At 48.4% G+C, this 25,095-nt stretch overlaps 1 protein-coding gene across 3 annotated transcripts in view; it reads left to right on the top strand.

Annotated features, from left to right (window-relative positions):
• Positions 1–19,968: 19,968 nt before the first annotated feature.
• Positions 19,969–25,095, top strand: part of HIPK1 (homeodomain interacting protein kinase 1) — a 52,036-nt gene continuing 46,909 nt past the window's right edge. For all 3 annotated transcript variants that reach the window (XM_029068978.1, XM_039912547.1, XM_029068975.1), the window contains exon 1: positions 19,969–20,033. The gene's annotated coding sequence lies outside the window, so the exon portion shown is untranslated. The remainder of the gene's footprint in view (positions 20,034–25,095) is intronic.

The following is a 25,095-nucleotide window of genomic DNA, read 5'->3' as shown; positions in this document are numbered from 1 at the left end:
GCGCTGATAAGGCTCAACATGGTCACGGGTTTCCCAACTAGAAGGAAATTGTTCTGGGGTGAAGGTGTAGGGGCACAAGGGGGTCCTGTTTTTAGTTAGGAGCTGTACCCTCTCACCTGGAGGCCGTGACCCCCAAATTGGAGCTCATCTATTGGGGACAGGGGACAGCCTTTCCCCTGGAGCCTACTACTGGCCTGACTCACTGCCCAGGCCAGGGACCTGCTCTGCTCTCGATGAGTGTTTGGTTCCCTTGGCCGACGACACTAGCCGTATGGCAAGGAGGAGATAAGGCCCTAGAAGCCAATGGGTCAAGCCGGGAGGTTATCGCAGGGACCCCGTAGGGACGAGGGACGATTGGTGTTGCTATGCCAGCTGACACAGGGTTTCCCGGAGTTGTGCTTGGTTGAAGGCCATACTTTGGGCCCTGAGCCAGTGGTGCCCCAGGGAGGAGAGGAATGTGATGGAATTGGAGGGCTTTACCCCTATTCCTTGGGGCCTCTTGGGATTGTGGGACAGTCAGCAGAGGCTGTCTGCCCACTTACCACATAACTGATTCCTGAACATCACATCCTAAGTCCAAACATTGAAAGTGGAAACCAGTTTTGTCATAGGGCCAGTGTTGCAAATGGGGGATTGGTCCTGGAACCAAGGTCAGATACCCTATTTTTCCCAGAATTTCCCAGTATTACATACTCAAGCAATTATATGTGAGTAGCATAATTACGATAGCCTCCCGGCTTGGCCCGTCAACTTCTAGGGCCTTATCTCCTCCTAGCCATACGGCCAGCATCGCCCACCAAGTGAAGCAAACACTCATCGATACCCTGTTTTTCCGAAAATTTCCCAGTATTACACCCTCAAGCAATTAGACATCAGTAGCATGTATATTTGAGTCCGAGAGTCCTTTTACTTCACCAACAGTAAAAAGAATGTCTACCCTTCCGAATGAGGCTGCCTGCCGATCAGGTGACCAGTTGGTGATCCGGGAACTTGCCTCCCACCCCTGCTCTCCTTAAACTTCCCCGTCGTTCTCTCCACACCCTCCTCCGCTTTACAAGTTTAAAATGTATTTCCCCATTTCCCCTCAGCACCCGGGTGCCCCTCCCTACATTCTACTCCTCCAGGGCTAGTGCCAAATGAAGGAGTCTAGTCAAAACTGGTGGGCTCTAAAACCAAAATGGGACTGTATTTAGAAAAGTTACAAGTGTGATTTGTTGTAATTTAAAAAGTTTTAAATCCAGGAGTGCTCGTAGAATTTCTTGAAGCGAAGGAAGGTGAATCTGGAAAGGGAATTGATTCCTGTTTTTCCAGGACTGAGCCTCAGTGCTCACTCTCTTTCATATGAATAGTATTCTTTTTTTTCTTTATGGTATTTGTCAAGCACTTACTCTATGTCCAGCACCATTCTAAGTGCTGAGGCAGGTACAAGTCAAATAGGTCGACACAGTCCCTGTCCCGCATGTGGCTCTCAGTCTTAAGTAGGAGGGAGAACAGGCATTTAATCTCCATTTTACAGTTGAGGGAACTGAGGCACAGACAAATGACTTGCCTAAAGTTACACAGCAAGCAAGTGGCAGAGCCGGAATTAGAACCCAGGTCCCCTGACTCCCAGCCTTTGCTCTTTCCCTGAGGCCACGCAGCTTCTTCTCATGTCTCCTCCACTCCCAGGGCTCTGCTGCCTCCATGACTACAAATCTGATGTTGTAACTACTCTTCGGGTCGGTGGGCTATAATCTGAACAAGTGACACTTGGTTCACAGGATTGTAACCAGAGGCATGTAGGGTGAGCCTTTCTTCTGGGGGAGTCTCCCCGGGCCCTTGGGAAGGGGCACCAGGATGGAGCCAAGCTCCTGCTGCTCAGTGAGTTGATGAAACACCAGGCATCAGGACAGACTCAAGGTCAGTCCAACTAATGGGACAGGAGGGAGCTCCAGACCTGCTTGTCTTGGTTTCGCCATCAGTTACCTCAGTATTCCTCACTTCCCTTCCAAGGGCCTGATGAAAATCGTGTGAGTGTGCATGTCTGTGGTTCTCCGTGTGTTTCTTTCATGGAAAAGATGTTTCTTCAGTGGAGACAGGACAGTCAGGAATACAGCTCTAGTTACAGGTGATGAGAAACTCCTTATCATTGGTTTTAAAACACTCAATCGGCCCGCCCCCGCCTACCTTACCTCACTGATTTCCTTCTACAATTCAGCTGCACCCTTCACTCCCCTAACACCAACCTGCTAAATCTATCTTGCCGCCGATCCCTGGCCCATGTCCTTCCTCTGACCCGGAACTCCCTTCCGCTTCAGATTCTACAAATCTCCGCTCTCCCCACCTTCAAAACCTTATTTAAACCACTTCTCCAAGAGGCCTTTCCCAACTAAGCCCTCATTTCTCCTAAACTCCTCCTTTCTCTGTTGTCTATGCCCTTGGATCTGTTCCCTTTAATAATAACAATAACAAATGTATTTGTTAAGGGCTCACTTGGTGTCAAACACTGGTCTAAAGCACTGCAGTAGATCCAAGGTAATCGGGTTGGACACACTGGCCTAGTTGTTCAACTGTGCTAGGTAATTAGGGAAAACTATTTTTTTTTTGCTAAAAATCTCAGGCAGACTGCACTCAGTCAAGTGGGCCATGTGGTGGATACTCCCGATGTAGGCTTTTATTCATTCATTCAATCGTATTTATTAAGCGCTTACTGTGTGCAGAACACTATACTAAGCACTTACCACTGTACTTGATGTACTTGAAGCACTTGATGTTTATCTCACCCCAATTATGGATGTGTCCATAATTCATTTTGATGTCCATAGTTTATTTTAATGTCTGTCTCCCCATTTAGAGTCTGTAAGTTCCTTATGGGCAGGGAACACATCTACTAACTCTTGCATTGGCCTCTTCCAAGTACTTAGTACAGGTGCTCTGCCCCCATTAAGCGTTCAATAAATACCATTGATTGATTGGGTTTAGGATACTGTGCTGGGGTTAGGAGAGCCTCATCCTTCATTCCAAAAGGCAGTGACTCCAAAGAGCACTCTTGCTCACTTTATAGAGAAAGGAGAGTTTTAAAAAACCAAACTGATTGCCATTTCAAAAGAGGTTTCCCTTGAGTAGTCTATCTCCTTCCCATTTTAGAATTATAGATTTGAGCAGGGGTGGCCAAGCCTCATGAACTGAAGAGCCAGTTGCAAACCAAAAGCATAATGTGGCCAAGAGCTGCAGATAACAGTGCTTAGAACAGTGCTTGGCACATAGTAAGTGCCTAGCAAATGCCATCATTATTATCAAGATAAAATTGTTTTGGCAGAATGGCAAGCAGGTATACTGGTGAGGGGAGAGAGGGAGGGGATTGGAGGAGGGCGAACAAGCGAACCCAGGAGGGTTGGGGAGTAGGGGGTGGCTGTGAGCAAGAGGTAGTTTAAGTAGCAGGCTGGGGCAACAGTGGGCCAGGACCCCACCCTTCCCTGGCCAGAATCAGAGTGCCACGGAGAGGGCTGAAGCCACTGCCAAACAATTAGTAGCCACAAGGCAAGTGAAGAAGAGCCACCTGAGACTTGTGCCGTCAGTTTGGCTTCCCCTGGACTAATGCTTTATCAAGAACAAGACACTTTCTACAAGCAGCCTGGCATAATGGATGGAGCACAGGCCTGGGGAGTCAGAAGGCCATGGGTACTAATCCTGGCCCCACCACTTGCCTGCTGTATGACCTTGGGCAAGTCACTAAACTTTTCTGTGCCTCAGTAACTTCATCTGTGAAATGGGGTTTGAGACTTTGAGCCTCATGTGAGGCAGGGACTGTGTCCAACCCTATTTGCTTTGTCTACCCCAATGCTTAGTACAGTGCCTGGCACATAGTAAGTGCTTAACAAATACCACTATTATTATTATTACAATGGAGCACACATTTACTAGACATCACAAGTGCCCCCTTTAACTGTGAGCCACTGAACACTTGTTGGGGTTAGTGGTAAAAGCAAGGAGGTCTGTGTTCGGATCCCAGCTCTGCCATTTGCCTACTGATTGACCTTGGGTAAGGCACTTAATCTCACTGGGCCAGTTTCCTATCTGTAAAATGGAGATAATAGAACCTGCCTCTCCCCACCCCTTAAATTGTATGAAACAACTACTGCATCTAATTACACTCCGTTCTCCCATAACACAGGGGTGGCGTTCTTGCAGAACTCTGTCTTATGGAAAACACTCATTAGGACTCGCGGTGTTTAATGCTGTGTTTGTGGGCACATGCCATTTTTTCTGCCTCTATATCCCAACAGGCTCGCATTGTCAAATGAACGTTTTCTAATTCCCCAACAATGTTCTAGCAGTATCATGTAGTGAAAACATACAGCGTGGCCGAACTAAGCGTATTTTGCCCCACCCCAGCACTTAGTAAGATGCTTGGCACACAGTTAGCGCTTAACAGAACTGTAACTATGATGAGTGAGTGGGGTTCAATCTATCAATAATCACATTTCCTGGGGGCCTGCTGAGTGCTATACCAAGTGCTTGGGAAAACACAATAGAGGTAAAAGGCACAGTCCCTGCTTCAAAGATCTAACGATCTACATGAGAAGATAGAGTCAAAGGATGTGGGCTCTAATCCCGGCTCTGCCACTTGTCCGCTGTGTGACTTTGGGCAAGTCACTTCACTTCTCTCTACCTCAGTTACCTCATCTGTAAAATGGAGATTGAGACTGTGAGTCCCTCATGGCACGGGGACCGTGTCCAACCCGATCACCTTGTGTCCATCCCAGTGCTTAGAACAGTGCTTGGCACATAGTAAGTGCTTAACAAATGCCATCATTATTATTAATAATAATAATGTTAGTATTTGTTAAGCGCTTACTATGTGCCGAGCACTGTTCTAAGCGCTGGGGTAGACACAGGGGAATCAGGTTGTCCCACATGGGGCTCACAGTCTTAATCCCCATTTTACAGATGAGGGAACTGAGGCACCGAGAAGTGAAGTGACTTGCCCAAAGTCACACAGCTGACAAATGGCCGAGCTGGGATTTGAACCCATGACCTCTGACTCCAAAGCCCGTGCTCTTTCCACTGAGCCACACTGCTTCTCTATTAATAATATTATTATTATCAACATTATTATAGTAAGCACTTAAATACCATAATTATTATTATTGTAGACACAAAACTACTCTTAGAAGGAAAACAAGAATGGACAGGTGACGAAGTGGATAAATAGGTGTTTAAATAGAAGAGTTTGTAAATTAATTTGGGTGGACCCCACAGTACATCCAGGTTCTGATCCTTGAAAACGTGGTTGCATCATGGATGGTTGTACTCTGAGGTACATTTTCCGCTCGTCTTAACAGGCAATCAGTGGGGAACCCTTGAGAACCTGCCCCTTACATGACAATGGCCCTGCAAATGTTTCCGTGCTCCCCCCACCCCAACCCTGAACTCAAAGCTGGCCTCCCTTGTTTCCTCCATTTTGGCCCAGCCCTCCCCGGCCCCGGTTTTCTTTGCTGCGTTTACACGTTCATCATTGTAACAAATGTTGCTGCAGCTGTGATATGCAAAAGCCATGGGGACAAGGTCAGGGCTGGGCTCGGGTGGGAAGGGTTGGCTGGGGTGGGTACTGCACCTCCTTCCCAGAGGCCCCATCCCTATTTCTCGGTCTTTGGCCGAGAGATGAGGCTACAGCCGATCAGTTATTCAATCAGTGGTATTTACTGAGTGCTTGCTCTGTGCAGAGCATTGTATTAAGTCAGAGTACAATACAATAGCGTTAGTAGACATGATCCCTACCCTCAAGGTGTTGTCAATCTAGTGAAATCACATCATCTCCAAGAGGTCTTACCTTACCAGGTCCTCCTTTCTCCTATTTGCCCTCCCTTCTGCCTCACCTCTGTACCTGGATCTGAATCCCTTGTCTTGTCTTACTCTGTCGAGTTGTTTCTGACCCGTAGCGACTCCATAGACACATTTCTCCCAAAATGCCCCACCTCCATCTGCGATCGCTCGGGTAGTGGATGCGTAGAGTTTCCTTGGTAAAAATAAAGACGTGGTTTATCACTGCCTTCTTCCGCGCAGTAAATTTCAAAATCAGCCTTTGACTCTCTCCCAGGCCGCTGCTGCCCAGCACAGGTGAGTTTTGACTTGATTGCCTTTCACTCGCCAGCCACTGCCCAAGCTAGGAATGGAATGGGTAGGCCTCGGCTTGACTCCCCCTCTCTTAGCCGAGACTGGTAGAGTATTGGAAACTCTCCAGAAGCCATCCTGAGAGGACCCTTATCCTTTAAGCTCTCGATATTCACCCCACCCCCACAACACTTAATTAGATATCCTTATACTCACCCATTCCCCCTAAATATTAAAATTTATTTTAATATCTCTCCCCTTCTAGATTGTAAGCTCCCTTTTGGCAAGGAATATGCCTGCTGACTCTATTGTATCGTACTCTTCCAAGAGCCGAAAGAGTGCTCAATCAATACCGTTGACTGATGAACATGTCGACCAACCCTGTCTCCCAACATGTCTCCCGAGCGCTTAGTAATAAGTGCTCAATAAAAAACCCCTGATGTCTTGACTGATGACTTGCAGCAGCAGCCACAACAACAGCTGTTATTGTCATTACAGTTTAAACCAAGGAAAAAGGATACATGGGAGTGAGGAGGGACTGATGAGGCGGGGGAGGAGCAGGGAACAAAAGCTACTGGGAACAGAGAGAGAGCGCGGGGGACTTACCTACTGCGGCTGGGTGTAACTTTGGGGAGCACGTGAGCGGAGGAAGGTCAGCATACAGTGCAGGATTTATCCCCAGGCTGCATGTGCTGTGGGGTGGTCAGAACCTGGGGTAGCCCTCTATGTCCACAAATAATAACTGGGGTATTTGTTATGTGACATGCACTGTAATAAATAAAGTTGGTATTTGTTAAGTGCTTACTATGTGCCACGCACTTTTCTAAGCGCTGGGGTAGATACAGGGTAATCAGGTTGTCCCACGTGAGGCTCACAGTCTCAATCCCCATTTTACAGATGAGGTAATGGAGGCACTGAGAAGTTAAATGACTTGCCCAGTGTCACAGAGTTGACAGGTGGCGGAGCCGGGATTAGAACCCATGACCTCTGACTCCTAAGCCCGTGCTCTTTCCACTGAGCCACGCTGCTTCTGTACTAAACTGGACTGGGCTGGGATGGATACAGAATAACCAAACTGGACACAGGGCTCACAGTCTAAGTAGGAGAGCGAACAGGTATTAAACCCCCATTTTACAGATCAGGAGCCGAGACACAGAAGTTAAGTGATTTGACCAAGGTCACATAGCAGGCATTTGGCAGATCTGAGATTACAACTCAGTTTCTCTGACTTTCAGGCCCCGGGTTCTTTCCAGTAGGTCACTCTGCTTTCCTATATAAGTACCGAGGTAATGGCTGGGGGAATATTACCTGAGGAATAGAAATTTAATCAGGAAATGCCTCCTGAAGAAGATAGGATTTTAGGAGGACTTTGAAGATGGAGAAAACTGGTCTGGTACGTTTGAAGTGGGTGGGAGTTCCAGTTCGTTCGTCCCTCAACCCTACAACACAAAGTCACCCTTCCGCCTCTCCCCTCCCCCCCAACAACCCCCTCCCCTACTTTCCCATCCTTCCCTGCAGTATCCCCAGAGGAGATCTCCTCCCTCCTCGCAAGTGCCACCCCCTCCACCTGCGCCTCGGACCCCATTCCCTCTCACCTTCTTAAAACCATCGCCCCTGCCCTCCTCCCTTCCTTAACTTCTATTTTTAACCACTCAATCTCCAAGGGCTCCTTCCCCTCTGCCTTCAAACACGCCCACGTCTCCCCCATCCTAAAAAAACCCGCTCTTGACCCCACTTCCCCCTCCAGTTATCGTCCTATCTCCCTACTACCCTTCCTTTCCAAAATCTTAGAACGAGTCGTCTACAATCGATGCCTAGAATTCCTTAACTCCCATTCTCTCCTAGACCCCCTCCAATCTGGCTTCCGTCCCCTCCACTCTACCGAGACTGCTCTCTCTAAGGTCACCCATGACCTCCTTCTTGCCAAATCCAATGGCTCCTACTCCATTCTGATCCTCCTTGACCTCTCTGCTGCCTTTGACACTGTCGACCATCCCCTCCTCCTCCATACCTTATCTCACCTTGGCTTCACGGACTCTGTCCTCTCCCGGTTCTCCTCTTACCTCTCTGGCCGATCATTCTCGGTCTCCTACGCTGGAGCCTCCTCCCCCTCCCATCCTTTAACTGTTGGAGTTCCTCAAGGGTCAGTTCTTGGCCCTCTTCTGTTCTCCATTTACACTCACTCCCTCGGTGAACTCATCCGCTCTCACGGCTTTGACTACCATCTCTACGCAGATGACACGCAGATCTACATCTCCGCCCCTGTCCTCTCCCCCTCCCTTCAGGCTCGCATCTCCTCCTGCCTCCGGGACGTCTCCACCTGGATGTCGGCCCGCCACCTAAAACTCAACATGAGCAAGACTGAGCTCCTCATCTTCCCTCCCAAGCCCGGTCCGCTGCCAGACTTCTCCATCACCGTGGATGGCACGACCATCCTTCCCGTCCCGCAGGCCCGCAATCTCGGTGTCATCCTTGACTCGTCCCTCTCGTTCACCCCACACATCCTATCCGTTACCAAGACCTGCCGGTTTCACCTCTACAATATCGCCAAGATCCACCCTTTCCTCTCCACCCAAACGGCTACCTTACTGTTACGGGCTCTCGTTATATCCCGGCTAGACTACTGTGTCAGCCTTCTCTCTGACCTCCCTTCCTCCTCTCTCGCCCCGCTCCGGTCTATTCTTCACTCCGCTGCCCGGCTCATCTTCCTGCAGAAACGATCTGGGCATGTCACTCCCCTTCTTAAACAACTCCAGTGGTTGCCTATCGACCTCCGCTCCAAACAAAAACTCCTCACTCTAGGCTTCAAGGCTCTCCATCACCTTGCCCCTTCCTACCTCTCCTCCCTTCTCTCTTTCTACCGCCCACCCCTCACGCTCCGCTCCTCTGCCGCCCACCTCCTCGCCGTCCCTCGGTCTCGCCTATCCCGCCGTCGACCCCTGGGTCACGTCCTCCCGCGGTCCTGGAACGCCCTCCCTCCTCACCTCCGCCAAACTGATTCTCTTTCCCTCTTCAAAACCTTACTTAAAAATCACCTCCTCCAAGAGGCCTTCCCAGACTGAGCTCCTCTTCCCCCTCTACTCCCTCTGCCATCCCCCCTTTACCTCTCCGCAGCTAAAGCCTCATTTTCCCCTTTTCCCTCTGCTCCTCCACCTCTCCCTTCCCATCCCCACAGCACCGTACCCGTCCGCTCAACTGTATATATTTTCGTTACCCTATTTATTTTGTTAATGAATTGTACATCGCCTTCATTCTATTTAGTTGCCATTGTTTTTATGAGATGTTCTTCCCCTTGACGCTGTTTAGTGCCATTGTTCTTGTCTGTCCGTCTCCCCCGATTAGACTGTAAGCCCGTCAAACGGCAGGGACTGTCTCTATCTGTTGCCGACTTGTTCATCCCAAGCGCTTAGTACAGTGCTCTGCACATAGTAAGCGCTCAATAAATACTATTGAATGAATGAATATACATAGCCTTATACTCAGCTGTTACCCCCATCTGTAATTTATTTCAATATCTGTCTCTCCCTCTAGACTGTAAGCTCCTTGTAGGCAATGATCGTATCAACCACTCTATTGTAATATACTTTCCACAGTGTTTAGTACAGTTCTCTGCCCAGAGTAAATGCTCAATAAATATCACTGATGATTGATAAGAGAGCAAGAGCCAGAGCTAGTTAGCTCATGATGGGCAGGGGTCGTGTCTGCTAATTCTGTTGTATTGTACTCTCCCAAGTTCTTAGTACAGTGATCTACACACAATAAGCACACAACAAATACGATTGAGTGTTGAGGGACATGGTTGTGTGGGAGGGGCATAGATTGAGGGCTGGAGAGCGGTGTGGGTTGAGGGCAGATTAGTAAGAGAATTGGTGGAAAGCCTTGAAGCATGAGTAGCCACTGGAAGTTTTTGAGGAAGAGAGAGATGTGGGCAGAATGACACCTTAGGAAAGTGAAGTAGGCTGAAGAGTGTAGTATAAAAGGAAGAGAGGAGAGACTGGGGGCAGAGTGGCCAGTGAGGTGGCTGATATCATAATTTAAGTAGGAGAGGATGAAAGGTTCAACCAGGGTGGTGGCTGTTTAGGAAGAAAATAAGAGGTGAACTACGGAACTACCATACAGAGAGAAGTGGCAGGCTGAATGTGAAGGTTAAAAGCTAGTGGTCAAAGATGATACCTAGATTGTGGGCTTCTGGGACAGAAGGAGAGTGGTGTTTCCAGCAAAGAGGAGGAAGTTAGGGGAAGGAGCAGGTTTAGAAGGGAAGTTGAAGAGTTCAGCGTAAGGTGTCCATGAGGCATCAGTGTGGTGAGAACCTGGGGACCTGAGGAAATGCAAGATTATCTAGCAGGAGTGTGGTAGGGGCTCTTTAAGAAGACAAAGTTGTCCGTCAAATAGAAGTGTTAGTTAAAGCTGTGTGAGTGGATGGGCTCTCTGAGAGTGAGTGTAGAGCAAGGAAAAGGTAAGGACCTCAGAGCATAGCTTCATGGGACCCCCACAGTTGGGGGTGAGAGGTGAAAGAAGAGCCAGTGAATGGGACTGATTAGAGCAGTTGGAGCGGTAGGGGAAGAACAAGGAGAGTACAGAGTTAGTGAAACCAGGGGGGAGACAGCATTTCTAGGAATAGGGAGTGATCGACGGTGTCAAAGGTGTCAGGGGGGTCGCAGAGGATGAAGGTAAGTAGAGCCCACTGGATCTGGCTGAAAGATCATTGGTGAACTTGGAGAAGTGTGGTCTTTCGGTGCAGTGAAATGTGGGAAATCATGGTCATAATGGGTCAAGAAGTGTGTTGGTGGAAAGGAGAAGTGAAAACAGTAGGGGTATACATCCTTTGTGAGAATTTTAGACAGGAATGGGAGCAGGGAGGTAGGGCAATAAATCTTATTTTAGTACGAGAGCCTCGAGGCTCTTTGAAAGAAGAAGGGAAGGAGCCAACCGAGAGTGAAAGGTTGAAGATGGCAGTGAGGAAAGGAACAAGAGTTTTTAAGAGATGAGAGGAGATGGGATTCAGGGCACAGGTTGAGAGGGTAGATTTTGAGAGCAAGTGGGAGTCCTCTTTAGAGGCAGCTGGGGAGGAGAAGAAAGAGGATATGGAAGTATGAGGTATTGGGGCAGTGAGGGGAGTTCATGTCTGATGGTATCTCTTTTGTAAAATAAAAAAGGAGTTGGGGAGGTCATCAGGGGTTAGAGAGGGGGATTTGGGGACATTCGAGACTTGAGGAGGGAGTTAAAGTTCTGCAAGAATTGTTGGGTGTTGAGGGTGTGGGAATCAATGACACAGGAAAAGTAGTGTTGCTGAGCATCCCCTTGTAGACTGTAAACTCTACCAACTCTATTGCATTGTACTCTCCCAAGTGCTTGGCACAGTGCTGTGCACCAGGTAAGCCCTCAATAAATATCAGTGATCGATTGACTGACCAGAAGAGAAGGTTGAATTAGATCAAGGGGAATCTGAAGTGGCAGAAGTTGGTCTGGATTTGGGATTTGGGCCAGGCTACACATCCAGCCTGCTCGGGCGCTACCAGAGCAAGGGAGAGACACGATGAAGAGACCAAAGGCAAAGAGACACAGCAAAGAGAAATAGACTCAGGTTCTTAGCAAGAACTAGATTCCGTCTAGATTTCAGTCTGTAAAGGCTCAAAGCTCTTTAAGGAAAAGAAGCCTACAGACTCAAAAATATACTCAACTGATCCTCACCAGCCAGGAGACCCTGGGAAGAGACCTCTTTCTCCTCTACTCGAAAGGGTGAGGGCTGTTACTGGCCCCCGACAAAGCCCCACATTGAGTTGAGCCACAGTCTGTGGTTTCCACTGGAAAGATCATGGGCCTGGGATTCTGGAGACGTGGGTTCTAATCCCAGCTCTGCCACTTGGCTGCTGTTTGACCTTGGACAAGTCATTTAATGTCTCTGTACTTCAGTTTCCTCACCTATAAAAAGGGGATTAAAAACCTGTTCTCCCTCCCCCTTAGATTATGAGCCCTATGTAGGCCAGGAACCCCGTCTGACCTATCTCTTTCTGCCTCAGTGCTTAGTATAGTGCCTGGCATCTAGTAAACACTTATATACCATTTTCATTATTATTAGTATTATTATTTTCCCTGGAAGAGGGAAAGCCCACTACTGTCCACCCATTCTACCAACCACAGACAAACCTTTCCTGAGATTTCCAGACAGTAACCCAGAAAGAGGCCAGAGAGGAGAATGTTCCCACCAAAACTAGTTCATGCTATATTTAATGGAGATGGATGACAAGAATGCAGAATGAAAAAATCAGGTTAAACTTCACAGCTGGGAATAAGGACCCTTCTGGACAGGGGTCTTTATACAATGTTAACTCAATTATGACATTTAAATCAAATTGAATTGTCACTGGACAGACCCAGGGCTTCAAATTTTATTAGCTTCTTAATTATTTTGAAGGTTTCTGGGAAGTGTCAGACCCAGGCAAGACTACCCAAGCCCAGTGGGGGGATTTGAGAGAGTGGATTGGGGGGCAGCATGACCTAGTGGAAAGAGCCTGGGATGGGGAGTCAGGAGACCCCTGTGCGAGTCCCAGCCCTGCCACTATCCTACTTGAGCAGTTAGGGAGCCACTTTTAGCCTCTGTTTCCTCATCTGTAAAATGGGGGTGAAATAAATTGTGAGCCCCGAGTGGGATAGGGACTGGGTCCATTCTTATAATCTTTTATCTACCCCCATTGGGTTGGCTTAATAAATGCCTTAATTATTAATAGATGGACCACGATTCAGTGCCAAAGCTTTGTCCTCTCCCCCAATCCCAGAGGTGTTTGTTTCACCATTTTTTGCTTCAAGTCCCATCCATCTCCAACCACAAATTTGAAACCAGACTTTGACTACACTGGCCTGGGCTTGGCCCACCTGGGTAGATCATGCCAGACAAGACTCCAGATGGATGGGAAGGAGAGTTACACGGAACATACAAATTAGCAGCTTCTTTAACAAGGTGGTCTCAAGATTGTAAGCTCATTATTCATTCAATAGTATTTATTGAGCACTTACTATGTGCAGAGCATGGTACTAAGTGCTTGGAATGTCCAATTCGGCGACAGATAGAGACAATCCCCGCCCATTAACGGGCTCACAGTCTAAACAGGGCACGTATCTCCTGACCTTTCCTGATTAAGCCTTCCTGTCATCCCCTCGTACTCCCTTCTGTGTCACCCTGATTTGCTCCCTTTATTCATCCCCCATCCCAGCCCCACAGCATTAATGGGCATATCTGTAATTTATTTATAGTAATGTCTCTCTCCCCCTCTAGAACGTAAGCTCGTTGTGGGCAGGGAATGTGTCTGTTTATTTTCACATTGAACTCTCCCAAGTGCTTAGTACGGTGCTTTGGACACACTAATAACTGTTGTATTAATCAATCAATCAATCAATCAATCATATTTATTGTGCGCTTACTGTGTGCAAAGCACTGTACTAAGTGCTTGGGAGAATACAACACAACAGACACATTCCCTGCCCATAACAAGCTTACATGTACTCTCCCAAGCGCTTAGTGTACAGTGCTAAAGACTCAGTAAGTACCACTGATTGATTTGTGGCAGTAGAAAGCGGAAAGTTAGAGGTAGGTATGGGGGAAGAATGGAGGTAATGGCTATGAGTCAGGGAGTGAAAAACACCCTTGTTTAGTCTGGTTAGTGCAGGAAAAGCAAAGATTAGCATCTGAAGGGAGAAAATTTAGAAGAAACAATGTTGTGGGGAAACTGGGATGAGGTGGAAGGAGACTGGCCCTGAGAGCCTTTGACTGGGGGGCAAGCGCTGTCTGATCGTTGGGTACATCTTGGGCTCGTCAGATCGATAGGGTTGGACCTATTGTTTGGTCACTAGAGACGACTCTATAAAAATAAAGAAGGCCCGTAGGAAGGGGTTAGAAAAGGGCTACTGGTGTTCAGGATAAAATTCCCCTACTACCTCCAACAGAGAAGAGGTGGAGGAAACAACAAAACAATGGCTTAGGAACTTGGGGTCACTGTAGAGGTTATGTTCCTGAGCCAGAGGGGTACTTTACCAAGGAATCACACAACACAATCAGTGGGGGAGTCTCATACAGAGAAAGCAGGAGTTTTTTTTAACTCTTCTCAAGCTCTCTGAGCACTCGACCTCTGCCACTTTGTTAAAACATTTCCTCAGCAAGAGCTGTTCCACTTCAGCATTATGTTTACTGCCTCTGTCTAGGGTTATTTGAATCAAGAAGCCAAATGATGTTCTCTCTTCCTCTTTGTCTTTTCTCCTCTCCCCCCTTCTCGCTTTTCCTTCTCTCTCTCTCTCCTCTCTCTGGGTCTATAAGGCAGAAAATAAATAGAGAATCTTGATTATTCTCGTAATTATCCATCTGTAAATAAGCTTCCTGTGGACAGGAAACATTTTTGTGTTTCTATCTGTTGTACTTCAAAAGCTTAGAACAGTGCCTTGCGTTCAGTATGTGTCCGATAAATACCATTTTAATTTGATCATTGTGGACAAGCCAAACAGAATATTCAGGTAAAAATCCACTTTTTTAACGTGTTTTCTGAATGCAGCCATTCAGTGTGTGCAGAGAGCATAGGGAGCCTAAAGTAAGAGGAAAATACATGGACTCTCTCATTTAGGAGCTTACGTTAACTTTGGGGTCTGAATTTCCAGTCTGGCTTACTACGTTGATCAAATTAACAGGGTAACTGCCAAACCCCAACTTTATTTGTTATCTTGTAGATGTGGCTCGAAGATTGACTGAGAATATTCCAGGACAGGTCAAAGAGGGAGAAAAGGGGCATTTCCGCTCACTCCCCAAGTCCACAGTCACCCCAGCTGAGATCAAGAGTGGAGCACTCTGTGTCCCTCCCCTATTTCAGATTTCCCAAACACTGAGGAGGAAGTCCTACAAGAGCAAACAAACAGACTGTCTCAAGGGAGTGGACACTTTAACTAACCCAGGACTCCCCAGAGAATAAACTTTCCTGTTTCATGGAAAAAGGGACCTCCCCCTTTACTATTAAGCCAAAGAGAGACCAAAATGCTTTCTAATTAGATTCAGTGTAACCCTTTCAGTGTATCTTTATTTGGGACACTGACCGGCAAAGGCATAGCTAGGGAAAGGTGGTTAGGGCATTGCCAACTGTTCCTGGTACCCATCGCAGGGGAAGAGGAACCCAATAAGGGCAACTGAGTCAGAACCAGTTTTTTGGTTTTTTTTGGCTTGTTTGTTTTTAATACAGGATGGTGTGTTACAGTCTCACCTCTTGAACACAACCAATTTTCCTGGTGCCCCGGTTGATGGACGCCGGGGGTTGGGGGCGGGGGTGCGAGAGGGCGGGTTTGCAGAAGCTGAAGTGGGTGGGGGCTTATTGCAGGACTTGTCTGTCTTGTGACTTTCTCGGCAAGTATCAGAGTGGCGAGAGGAAAGCTTTCATGACCACTTTTAATCCCAAACCAGGAGGTTCCGAGCAGTTGCCTTGGTCTTCCTCCCTTCCTCCAGAGTTTCAGTAGATGACACATTTTGATGACCCTCAGGGGCTCCTGAGGCATGAGCTAAGAGTTCCTCCTCCTCCCACTCTTTCACTTGGATTACAATATCCTTTCACCACAAGGGCCTACTGTAGTACATCAGCTTCTTTTATGTCTGTAATTGAATCTCTGAGGAGAGCACAAACAGCAACCTGTCAACAACCTGTCAACAACCAGGGAAGCGACATGGCGTAGTAGATAGAGCACGGGCCTGGGAGTCAGAAGGTCGTGAGTTCTGATCCCGGCTCTGTCACTTGTCTTGTGGGTGACCTTGGGCAAGTCACTTCACTTCTCTATGCCACAGTTTCCTCGTCCCTCAAATGGGGATTAAGACCGTGAGCCCGGAACTGTGTCCGACCCGATTTGATTGAATCCACCCTAGCGCTTAGTAAGTGCTCGGCATAGAGTAAGTACTTAACAAATGCGGCAATTACTAACAAGCCCGCCTGGTGCTTAGGTCACCTCTGCGGGGATTGGGCCCTCGGCACATAAACCCCATTCCTTTCTCCTCCCCTCCCCAGCCTCAGCAGCTCTGTCTGATGGCTTGTGGTACCTAAATACGACATGGGATGCTGACGTATATGTGTGAGTGTGTGTGGTGATGATGTCACAACTGTGGTGTTGTCCTAATGTGTGGTGATGATGTCACAACTGTGGTGTTGTCCTAATGTGATGTCAAATAATAATAGTAACAACAATGATATTTGTTAAGCGCTTACTATGTGCCAGGCCCTGTTCTAAGCGCTGGGGTAGGACAACCTGATTACGACCTGATTAGAACAGCACATAGTAATCACTCAACAAATACCATTATTATTATTACAAGGTAATCAGGTTGTCCCATGTGGGGCCACAGCCTCAATCCCCATTTTACAGATGAGGTAACCGGCGTGCAGAGTAGCTAAGTGGCTTGCCCCAGGTCCCACAGCGGACAAGTTGCCTATCGACCATCGCATGAAACAAAACCCCCTCACTCTTGGCTTCAAAGCTCTCAGTCACCTTGCCCCCTCCTACCTCACCTCCCTTCTCTCCTTCTACAGCCCACCCCGTACACTCCGCTCCTGTGGTGCCGCTCACCTCCTCACTGGGCCTCGTTCCCACCTGTCCCGCCATCGACCCCTGGCCCACGTCCTACCGCTGTCCTGGAATGCCCTCCCTCCTCACATCCGCCAAACTAATTCTCTTCCCCTCTTCCAAGCCCTACTGAGAGCTCACCTCCTCCAGGAGGCCTTCCCAGATTAAGCCTTCCCTATCCCTCTGCCCCTCCTTCCTCCCTCTGCTCTATCCTCTTCCCCTCCCCACAGCACTTGTGCAAACTTGTATATATTATTTATTACTCTATTTTATTAATGATGTTTATATGTATCTATGATTCTATTTATCCTGATGGTATTGATGCCTGACTACTTGTTTTGTTTTGTCTGTCTCCCCCGTTTAGAATGTGAGCCCGTTGTGGGCAGTGATTGTCTCTATCTGTTGCCAAATTGTACAGTCCAAGCACTTAGTACAGTGCTTTGCACACAGTAAGCGCTCAACAAATACAATTGAATGAAATAAATATGATTGAATGAAGGGATGACTCCCCCTCACTGTTTTGTTTTGTTGTCTGTCTCCCCTGTTTAGACTGTGAGCTCATTGTTGGGCAGGGATTGTCTCTGTTGCTGAATCGTACATTCTAATAGGTTAGTACAGTACTCTGCACACAGTGAGCGCTCAACACGTTTTAGCGGAAAGCGCATGGGCTCGGGAGTCAGAGGTCATGGGTTCGAATCCAGATCCACCACTTGTCAGCTGTGAGACTTTGGGCGAGTCACTTCACTTCTCTGTGCCTCAATGACCTCATCTGTAAAATGGGGATGAAGACTGTGAGCCCCACGTGGAACAACCTGATTACCTCGCTTCAGCCCCACCGCTCAGAGTAGTGCTTGGCACATAGTAAGTGCTTAATAAATACCATCGTTATCAAGTGCTTAGTACAGTGCCAAGCGCTTAGTATAGTGCTCTGCACATAGTAAGTGCTCACCAAGTGCTTAGTACAGTGCTCTGCACATAGTAAGCACTCAATAAATACTATTGAATAAATACGATTGAATGAATAAATAAATAATGTTGGTATTTGTTAAGCGCTTACTATGTGCCGAGCACTGTTCTAAGCGCTGGGGTAGACACAGGGGAATCAGGTTGTCCCACGTGGGGCTCACAGTCTTAATCCCCATTTTACAGATGAGGTAACTGAGGCACCGAGAAGTTAAGTGACTTGCCCAAAGTCACACAGCTGACAAGTGGTAGAGCCGGGGTTCGAACCCATGACCTCTGACTCCAAAGCCCGTGCTCTTTCCAGTGAGCCACGCTGCTTCTCATCTGTGAATAAATGACCCCACCCCACTGTTTTGTCTTGTGTCTGTCCCCCATTTAGACTGGGGCCCCCATTGTTGGGCAGGGTTGGTCTCTTATCTGTGGCCAAATTGTCCATTCCAAGTGCTTAGTACAGTACTCTGCACACAGTAAGCGCTCAAGAGAAACAGCGTGGCTCAATGGAAAGAGCCTGGGCTTGGGAGTCAGAGGTCATGGGTTCTAATTCCAGCTCTGCCAATTTTCAGCCGTGTGACTTTGGGCAAGTCACTTCACTTCTCTGTGCCTGAGTTACCTCATCTGCAAAATGGGGATAAAGACTGTGAGACCTATTTGGGACAACTTGATCACCTTATTCCCCCCAGCCCCCTGGAGCTTAGAACAGTGCTTGGCACATAGTAAGTGCTTAATATCACCATTATTACTATCATTACGACTGAATGAATGAATGACTCCACCCCACTGTTTTATTTTGTTGTCTGTTTCCCCCATTTAGACTGTGAGCTTGTTATTGGGCAGGGATTGTCTCTGTTGAATAATTGCTCATTCCAAGTGCTTAGTACAGTGGTCTGTACACAGTAAGCGCTCAAGAGAAGCAGCGTGGCGAAGGGAGCATGGCTCAGTGGAAAGAGCCTAGGCTTGGGAGTCAGAGGTCATGGGTTCTAATCCCGGCTCCACCAATTATCAGCTGTGTGACTTTGGGCAAGTCACTTCACTTCTCTGGGCCTCAGCTACCTCATCTGTAAAATGGGGATAAAGACTGTGAGCCTCACGTGGGACAACTTGATCATCTTATATCCCCTCCAGTGCTTAGAACAGTGCTTTGCCCATAGTAAGCGTTTAATACCACTATTATTATCATTATTATTATTACCACTGAATGAATGACCCCACCCCACTGTTTTGTTTTGCTGTCTTGTCTCCCCATTTAGATTGTGAGCTCATTGTTGGGCAGGGATAATGTTGGTATTTGTTAAGCGCTTACAATGTGCAGAGCACTGTTCTAAGCGCTGGGATAGATACAGGGTAATCAGGTTGTCCCATGTGAGGCTCAGTCTTAATCCCCATTTTACAGATGAGGTCATTGAGGCCCAGAGAAGTGAAGTGACTTGCCCACAGTCACCCAGCTGACTAGTGGCAGAGCGGGGATTCGAACCTATGACCTCTGACTCCTAAACCCGGGTTCTTTCCACTGAGCCACTGAGGGATGGTCTGTTGTCAACATGTCCACTCCAGGCGCTTAGTCCAGTGCTCTGCACGTAGTAAACACTCAATAAATATATTTTATTACCCTATTTATTGTTAATGAGATGTACATCCCCTTGACTTTATTTATTGTGATAATGTCGTCTTGTTTTTTTGTTCTGTTTGGCTCTGCTGTTTGCCTCCCCCGATTAGACTGGGAGCCCGTCTTTGTTGCCGAACTGTCCATTCCAAGCGCTTAGTACGGTGCTCTGCACATAGTAAGCGCTCAATAAGTACTATCGAGGAAGAAATGCGTGACTAAAGGGGTCGGGGCCGGGGGTGAGGCGTGGAGGCCCGGGCCTCCTCAGGGAGCATCATGGCGGCGGCGGCGGGGGTCACTTCCGGCCGTGTGGGCGGCGCGAGGGCGGTGTCAGGCCGGCCATTGGTTGGGGCGCGGCGGGGTGGGCGGGGCTCGGAGGGCGGGGGGCGGCGCTCGGCGCTCGTCTGGCGGCGCCTGGCGGTGACGCGGGCCGGAGCCCGGCCGCGGCTCGGGATTGGCCGGGGCCCGGCGGGGTGGGCGGGGCCCGGCGGGGCTGGGCCGGCGCTCGGCGCTCGGCTGGTCGCGCCTGGCGGGGAAGGCGGCCGGAGGAGCGCGGGCGGCTGCTGCTGCTGCTGCTGCTGCGGCTGGTCCTGCTGGTCCTGCGGCCGCCGCCGGCGGGACGGGCGGCGAGGCGGCGGCTCCGGGGGCCGGCGAGGGCGGGGGTATGATGAGCCGGCGGCGGGGCCCCGCATCTCCAGTCCCGGCGGCGGCGGCGGCGGCGGCCCCAGCCCCGGCCCCGGCCCCGGCCCCGGCCCCGGCCCCGGCCCCGGCGCGCGGCTGAGAACCAGACCCACCGGCGGTGAGTGCGGGGGCCGCCATCGGGGCCTGCGCCTCCCTCCCACCGCACCCGCGGCCCCTTCCTCTTTTGCCTTGTCGACTCAGCACTCTGCTCGTTTTATAGATTATTCATCCCCCCCCCCCCCGGTGATTTTCTTTAGAGGTGCGCGACCCCTGGATCCTGTTTGTCTTGATGAAGGGGGCTTGTTTTTGTTCTCTGCCCGGCGTTGGGCCGGGATGGTCTCTCTCTGTTGCCCATTTGTCCATTCCAAGCGCTTAGCGCAGCGCTCTGCGCAGAGTAAGCGCTCAGTAAATAGGATTGAATGAATGAATCTGTTTTGGTGGTACTGGCTACTTGTTCTGTTTTGCTGTCTGTCTCCCCCGATGAGACTTTGGAGCCCGTCTTTGGGCTGGGATGGCCTCTCTCTGTTGCCCATTTGTCCATTCCAAGCGCTTAGTGCAGCGCTCTGCACAGAGTAAGCGCTCAATAAATACGATTGAGTGAATTAATCTATTTTGGTGGTAGTGATGCCTGTCCACTTGTTCTGTTTTGTTGTCTCTCTCCCCCGATGAGACTTTGGAGCCCGTCTTTGGGCTGGGATGGCCTCTCTCTGTTGCCCATTTGTCCATTCCAAGCGCTTAGTGCAGTGCTCTGCACAGAGTAAGCGCTCAATAAATACGATTGAGTGAATTAATCTATTTTGGCGGTAGTGATGCCTCTCTACTTGTTCTGTTTTGCTGTCTGTCTCCCCCGATGAGACTTTGGAGCCCGTCTTTGCGGTGGGATGATCTCACTCTGTTGCCCATTTGTCCATTCCAAGCGCTTAGTGCAGTGCTCTGCACAGAGTAAGCGCTCAGTAAATACGATTGAATGAATTAATCTATTTTGGTGGTAGTGATGCCTGTCCACTTGTTCTGTTTTGTTGTCTCTCTCCCCCGTTTAGACTGTGAGCCCGTCATTGGGCCGGGATGGTCTCTATTGCCCAATCGTCCATTCCAAGCGCGTAGTCCAGTGCTGTGCACCTAGTAAGCGCCCAATAAATACGATTGAATGAATGACTCATCCAGGGGGCCGCTCGGCCCTCTTCATCACACTTTCCTCGCATTCACTCATTCAGTCGTATTTATTGAGTGCTTACTAGGTGCGAAGCACTGGACTAAGCGCTTGGAATGGGCAGTTGGGAACAGAGAGAGACCGTCCCTTCCCAATAACGGGCTCACAGTCTAAACGGGGGAGACAGCAAAGCAAAACAAAATCTTTTCCTCCCCCATTTGCCCCCCCCCCCCCCCCCCCCCGTATTGGAAATGCTTCGGGAATTTGCAGGAAGAAAACAAAAAAGGGGACCATCTTCCCGTCGTCCCCGCCCAGGACAGCGCCCTGACCCCCCGCTACCCAAGTAAATAAATCCCTCCCCAAATAAATTCCGAATTGTCCATTCCAAGCACTTAGTCCAGTGCTCTGCATATAGTAAGCACTCAATAAATACTATTGAATGAGTGAACGCAATCCCATCGATCGACGGATCCGAGTCCCTCCCCCTCCCCCGACCCTTCACCCCGGGGCAGCCCGTGCATCGTGGATTATTCAATCGTATTTCTTGAGCACCTACTCTGTGCAGAGCACTGGACTAAGCTCTTGGATGGGACAATTCGGCAACAGATAAAGATAAACAGATAAGACAACGGGGGAGTCCAAACGGGGGAGACAGCAAAACCACTCATTCATTTATTCAATCGTATTTCTTGAGCGCCTACTCTGTGCAGAGCACTGGACTAAGCGCTTGGAGTGGACAATTCAGCAACAGATAGAGACCATCCTTGCCCAACAACGGGCTCACAGATAGTTGGAGATGAGGAAGTGGTGCCTCGGAGGAGGGGGGTAAACACTCCGCTTCACGTTCCCTCCTTTGGAAAGGGGCTACACATATTAATTGACCGGCGCCCAGAGTGTGTTGGTGCAGCCCAGGCGTATTTCAGAATAATTCGTGCAGCCCAGGCGTGTTTCAGAATGACAGACCTTTCCTTTCTCTTGAGGACAGGACTTTTTTTTTTTTTTTTTTGAGAAGCCTGCCTTTACAGGCCTCGTCTGCCCGGTTGCGACCCAAAAGGGACCTGGGTTGAAGAGGATGGGGAGGAGGGAAGGAGGCCTCCTCTTGACGAGGAACAAAAAATCAGAAATACCGTCGCCACGTCTCGGCCAAATCTTTGTCCATTTGTTGTGGTAACAAGGTCCCGAGCTGTGAGCCGTGTTTTAGGCAGGGGGCCCTTTCCTGTAAAGGAGGAGGAGGAGGAAGGCCAGGAAATTCAGCATCCAGAATAGAATTCCCCCAATCCAACCTTTGCATCAAATATCGACTCATCTCAGGGGCCACTCGGCCCTCTTCATCACACTTTCCTTTCATTCACTCATTCAATCGTATTTATTGAGCGCTTACTATGTGCAGAGCACTGGACCAAGCGCTTGGAGTGGACAATTCAGCAACAGATAGAGACAACTCCTGCCCAATAATGGGCTCACAGTCTAAACGGGGGAGACAGCAAAGCAAAACAGAACAAAACAAAATCTTTTCTCCCCCCAGATGCTCCCCCCCCGTATTGGAAATGCTTCAGGAATTTGCAGCAATAATACCGAGGTGACCAAATACCCCCTCGAAGTGCAACCTGGCCCTTTTTTTTCACCCCCACTCCCTCCCCACACTTTCCCTTCACTTTACATGTCGGTCTCTGGGATCCACCCTTGGATTATCGGAGAGTTTGTTTTACTGGAACAGAAGAGGGTGAGGTAAATTCCTTCCCAGTTTCCTTCTAATCAAGTGGGGTTAAATGAAGTGGCAGGCTCTTCCAGACCTACAATTTGGCCCTTGTTTGTGTAAGGCTATTTTTGGGGGGGCTGGCCATGTTGGTTTCAAGGTTTTATGATTACACAGGATGCAAATTACCGGCTTTTGATTGCTGCCAGCGTACTTGGGCTAAAGCTTTCTGTAAAATGTTTTAAAATCTGCCAGTCGTATGCTAGGCTCGTCCACTCTTTCGGTTTGAGATCTTGGGCTATTAAAGTTATTGGCTCATTGTGCGTAATAGTAACACTTTATGGTGTGACTCAGGCATTTGGCTTCTTTGATTTTTTTTTTTAATTAAAAAAAAGTGTCCCTGAATAGTGTTGGACACTTGGAAGGAGTATCCTTTGGGATACAGAAGGACTTCTAATAAAGCTCTGGATCAGTGGGATGGATGGTGAAGTCGCATTGTGAAACTTGTAACTCTTGGTGACAGAACTCTTGCCTCTCATAGCGTTCTGTTTATTGTTGTTCGTAGATCTCTTGACACGCTAAGCTTCTATTGATTTCAGGGCTAGTTGATTTGTAACACATTCGATTAAAACTAAACTAGAATCTCAGAAAGAAAACTTCAAAGTTCACGGCACTCTGGAAAAGAGAAGCCTTTCAATCTGTAACTACTTTTAGCGCAGTAAGGAGGAATAGTGTGCTTTGAGTAATCAGTGAAGTCAATCAGGTTTGTAGCATCCGGAGGATTTGCCTGTATGTAACTTTTTGGAGATGAGTTATATTCACTGTCGTTTTGCAGACGTGTAAATCGGACAACCCCGGATTGAGGTGCTGGTTACTGAAGTCCCTTCTCCCTTGGCTCCCTTCTTTCTTTGTCCCACCTCCCCCTCCCCCAAACAATCTGTCCACAAAACTGACACCCCCCTCCTCAAATCTTTCCTCATGCGTTATCCGTGTTATTGCAGAAACAGTTTCCCTTCTCGTCTGCTAGATCTCCAGATTGCCTCCTCCATGAAACTTTCCCAGGTTTATCTAAACAAGTTCTGCCATCCCCACAAGCTTGCGTTAGACTGTGGCCTTTTTTTTTTTAAATGCTTTCATTTGTAAAGTCTTGATGTCATGGGGAGGAAAATCCAGGAGGTAAACTATCCTAGTCATTTTACTGGGTATAAACAAGATTGAGATCTCTTGGGGGAATTATGCTGTGCCATAAATTCAGATTTTCCCAAAAAAAAAAAAGCCCCAAAACTCATCAACGCAGATCACCAGAATGAAAGTACTTTGGAGTAAAGCAGCTCCCGGCCAATTAACTAAGAGCAGCCCAAGAAGGACCTCTTAAAACCATTACCAAGCACTTAGGCCTGTTGAGCTAATCTGCTTGTCCAATGCCTGACCACCGTCCGCCCCCAGTGATTTCTGTATATGCAGATTAATGAAACTGGCAGGCTTCGCATGGTTCCATTTTTAAATTATGCTGAAAGGAAGCGGGGTGGGGAAGTTTGTTTTAGACAGATGAAGCCCTTAGGGTTTCATGTTTACACTCTTTTTTCCCCACCCAACCACCTGTGTGGATGGTTTCTTTCCCCCCCTCCCCCCCCACCGGAGAGAATGGGGATTGTAACTTTTAGTTCATCAGAAGCAGAGAGACATTATTTAGCCTATGAGTTTAGGTAAGAGATGCCCCGCTCCAAATATATGTACTGTTTTGAGAAGTAATAATAATAATGTTGGTATTTGTTAAGCGCTTACTATGTGCAGAACACTGTTCTAAGCGCTGGGGTAAACACAGGGGAATCAGGTTGTCCCACGTGGGGCTCACAGTCTTAATCCCCATTTTACAGATGAGGGAACTGAGGCACAGAGAAGTTAAGTGACTTGCCCACAGTCACACAGCTGACAAGTGGCAGAGCTGGGATTTGAACTCATGAGCCCTGACTCCAAAGCCAGTGCTCTTTCCACTGCCCCGCAGGGAGTCTGGATTTTTTATTCCCGGTTTCATTGTTGACGTGTCTGGTGTTGGGCAAGTCATTTAGGGTTTAGTCAGGTTAACTGGTATCACAGTTTTCCAGTAAAATGTGATCCACTGTTCTTTTCCTTCTTACAAGAATATTGTGAGAATGAATTTATTGGAAAAGTGCTAAAAGGCTCTATGTAAATACCGTAGCCAGTATTTCCTTTCCCTCTTCTTATAGCTACTTTAAAACATGATTATCACCAAGTTGTGGAACAGAAGGAGGGAACCTAAACATTTTCAGATGGAACAGTTGACCCATTTTTTTCCAAGATTTTTCTCTTTCT

The sequence above is a fragment of the Ornithorhynchus anatinus genome, chromosome 7 (assembly GCF_004115215.2).
Source record: "Ornithorhynchus anatinus isolate Pmale09 chromosome 7, mOrnAna1.pri.v4, whole genome shotgun sequence".
Lineage (NCBI taxonomy): Eukaryota > Metazoa > Chordata > Mammalia > Monotremata > Ornithorhynchidae > Ornithorhynchus > Ornithorhynchus anatinus.
This window is presented reverse-complemented; position numbering and strand designations above follow the sequence as displayed.